The 3,222-nt window shown below is 45.4% G+C and overlaps 1 long non-coding RNA gene across 1 annotated transcript; it reads left to right on the forward strand.

The window, feature by feature from the left end:
- The first annotated feature begins 239 nt into the window (after positions 1–239).
- On the forward strand, positions 240–2,345 carry LOC115900398. Its single transcript, XR_004060073.1, has 2 exons — positions 240–316; positions 1,598–2,345. It is a non-coding gene; the product is annotated as an uncharacterized LOC115900398 (long non-coding RNA).
- Positions 2,346–3,222: the final 877 nt, after the last annotated feature.

Consider the following 3,222-nt stretch of genomic DNA (forward strand, 5'->3'; position numbering starts at 1 on the left):
ACTGGGGGTTAGGCTTCAACATATGGATTCTGGGGGGACAAACAACCCATGGCACTGTCCTGTAGCCCCTAAGTCAGCACTCTCTGCCCTGGGTGTTTCTCCCCCAAGGTCCACATCACCATGAGCCTGCCTTGTGTTTCCTGAGGATCTGCCACCTCCTTGGGTCATCACTGCCCCTCCCTGTCATTCTCCTCTGTTGGCTGTTTCAGAACTCAAAGGCTCATTATTACCATGGGGCTATTGTTACATCTTCCTGGCTGGTCTCTCCTCCCTCCCAAGGCCTCCTGCTTCTCCCTCTGCTGGAATAATGACTTTGGTTGGTATGAATTTAATCACGCCAGCCCCACTTAGCATCTTTGGCTGACTCCCTGCTGCCCAAGGTTGCCCCCCACGTTCTGACCCTGGCCTTTGCCCACGTTTCCTGCCCTGATCCCATCTCTCTCTCTCTGTGCTCACCCTCCCAGCCCTCATTTCTTCCCCAGTACTGGTTCCTGCAAGCTGCTTTCTCGATGCTCTAGTTCTTCCTTTTTCTTCCTCTCTGCCTGGTGAACCTCTCGCATCTTTCAAGATCAGGATGAGAGGCTCTGCCTCAAAATGTTGCAGTAATTTTGCCTCCTTGAAAATTAATTGCTTTTTCTTGGGATTCTAAAGGTTTCTTGGCCATTTCTCTATAGAAACAAATCCTGGATTTGAGTTCCAATTCTGTCCCATACTTGCTGGTGACTCTGGGCAAGTCCTAACAGGCCCTGGGCAACTTGGCCTGTCAGAATCCCAGTGTCTTCATGTAGAAAGTCAGAATAGCATGGTTACCTCTGTGCTGTGGACAGAATTGTGTTCTCCCAATTCATATGTGAAGTTCTCACCTCTGTTGTGATAGTATTTGGAGATGGGGCCTTTGGGGAGGTGATTAGATTTAGGTGAAGGACTTGAGGGTGGGTCCTCATGATGGGGTCAGTGTCCTCATATGAAGAGACACCAGAGAGCTTGCTCACTCTGCCATGTGAAGACATAGCACATAGGCAGCTGTCTACAAGCTGAGGAGAGAAGTCTTACCAGGAACCAATCCTGCTGGAACCTTGATTTTAGATTTTCAGTCTCCAGAATCATGAGATAACAAATCACCCTTGTTGAAGCCACCCAGTCTGTGGTATTTTGTTATGGCAGCCTGAGCTGCTAAGACACTTGGCAATTGTCATGAGGTTTAAATATGATTCCATCAGCTGTCCTCTGTGGGGTGACCCTGGCAATCCGTAGCCCACACACCAATGGAACTGGCACATACTGGGGGTCTCAAGTTATTACTGTTGTTATTCTCATTATTATTTTAGGTAATTGCATGAATCTACTTTCTCTCCTATCTTTCCAGCTCTTTGAAGATGGGACCTAGACTGATCCATTTTTCTATAACCCAGAACTAGTCTAGAGTTTGGCATGTAATAATCCCATAATGAATATCTGCTACATGAATAAATAAGCTTATATTTTAATATAATATGCTGTTCATTACAGAAAGGCCATCAACGTAATGAAGTAGCTTAGAAGTAATAAAAATAATGAGCAATAATTAATTATGTACTTTGGGCCACTTTTCATGCAGTACTGAATTCTCACAGGAAGTCTCAGACGAAGACACTGCCAACTCCACTTTCAGAGAGAAACGCTGATGCTCAGAGCTAAACTAACTTGCCTCAGAGCCCACATCCTGGACTTGAGCTTCAGGGTGTCGCACACCAAAGACCGTCCTCTTCACACCAGCTTCCTGGGCATTGGAGCGGATCCACAGTGTCAGATGTGCAGTGAAAATGGCCCCCATTCCAAGCCACTTCCTGACCTGATGGCGGCACCCTGCTAGTCCTCACGTGGAGCCCTGGGGAAGTGGGGTTTCTTAACCCAGATTCAAATCAATAACCTCACATCTGGTATGCACATCCAGGCCAAGTGTGGCTGAATAGGGAGCATCTCTTCTGAAGACGGCCACCCTCATGGGCTCCTCTGCTTCCTGTCCCTTCGGGCACTGATTTATGGCAGACAGCAGGGAATGGCCTGAGCTTGAGCCTTGACAGTCGTCATCATCACCATCCTCGTTTGAGGGCCGTGAAGAACATTCTGAAAGTAGAGATGAAGGTCTTCTTTCTGAGTGAAGCTCCTTGCATGATTCAGGGGCCTTACTCTTGAAGGCACCAATCGTTTTGACTTTAATGCATGCACTCTGACTTATTTGTGGTGATCTCTTCTGGCAACACATGGAAAAATGAAAAATAGGCTAACTGGGAAGATTTCTTAAATACTAGTTTGTATGGCTGTGTTAACCTGAATGATTAAATATAGAATTGTTTTTTAAGTTACACATTGTGGGTTTGTATTTTCCTCATTAATATCAATTGGTTCATTTATTTCTGCTTGCTCAGAAGCCACAGAGTTCAACAGAACTGCCTGTGTGTTTGCTGCATCTACTAAACCACCATGATCTTACTGAGTATATTTCTTAATATCCTTTTCATAGTATGTCATTTTTGTTAAGTTCTATAAACCAGAACTCAAAAAAAGACTAAAACTTCATCTATTTACAAAACACTTTCTTGATGTTTTGGTAACAAAAAATTCTGCACTTAGAGCTCCCACTTCCGATGTTATTCTTTCTTTTTTTTTTTTTAGACAGAGTCTCGCTCTCTCACCAGGCTGGAGTGCAGTGGCGTGATCTCGGCTCACTACAGCCTCTGCCTTCTGGGTTCAAGCCATTCTCCTGTCTCAACCTGGTGAGTAGCTGAGATTACAGGCGCATGCTACTGTGCCTGGTTAATTTTTAGTAGAGACGGGGTTTCACCATGTTGGTCAGGCTCGAGCTCCTGACTTCATGATCCACCCGCCTTGGCCTCCCAAAGTGCTGGGATTACAGGCATGATCTTTCTATTTTACACAAAACTTTTAATCCCTCTTCAGGGGAACACATAGCCCTAGGTACATTTGGTAAGGTGGTAGGCGTGCAACTACTCAATGCTGCTGGTGCAGTGTGCAAACTGGCACAGGCAACGCAAAACAAATAAACATATACCAGCAAAACTTAATTTACAAAACAGGCAGTAAGCACGAGGCTTTCAAGCCAGAGTTTGCCAACCCCTGTTGCACAGAGTCAAACATCTCAGTTCAAGTCCTATCTCCATCATTAACCAGTTCTGTGGTTGGGTGTCAATGGGAGTCTCAGTTTCCGCATCTGTAAAATGG

This window comes from Rhinopithecus roxellana, chromosome 11 (assembly GCF_007565055.1).
Source record: "Rhinopithecus roxellana isolate Shanxi Qingling chromosome 11, ASM756505v1, whole genome shotgun sequence".
NCBI lineage: Eukaryota > Metazoa > Chordata > Mammalia > Primates > Cercopithecidae > Rhinopithecus > Rhinopithecus roxellana.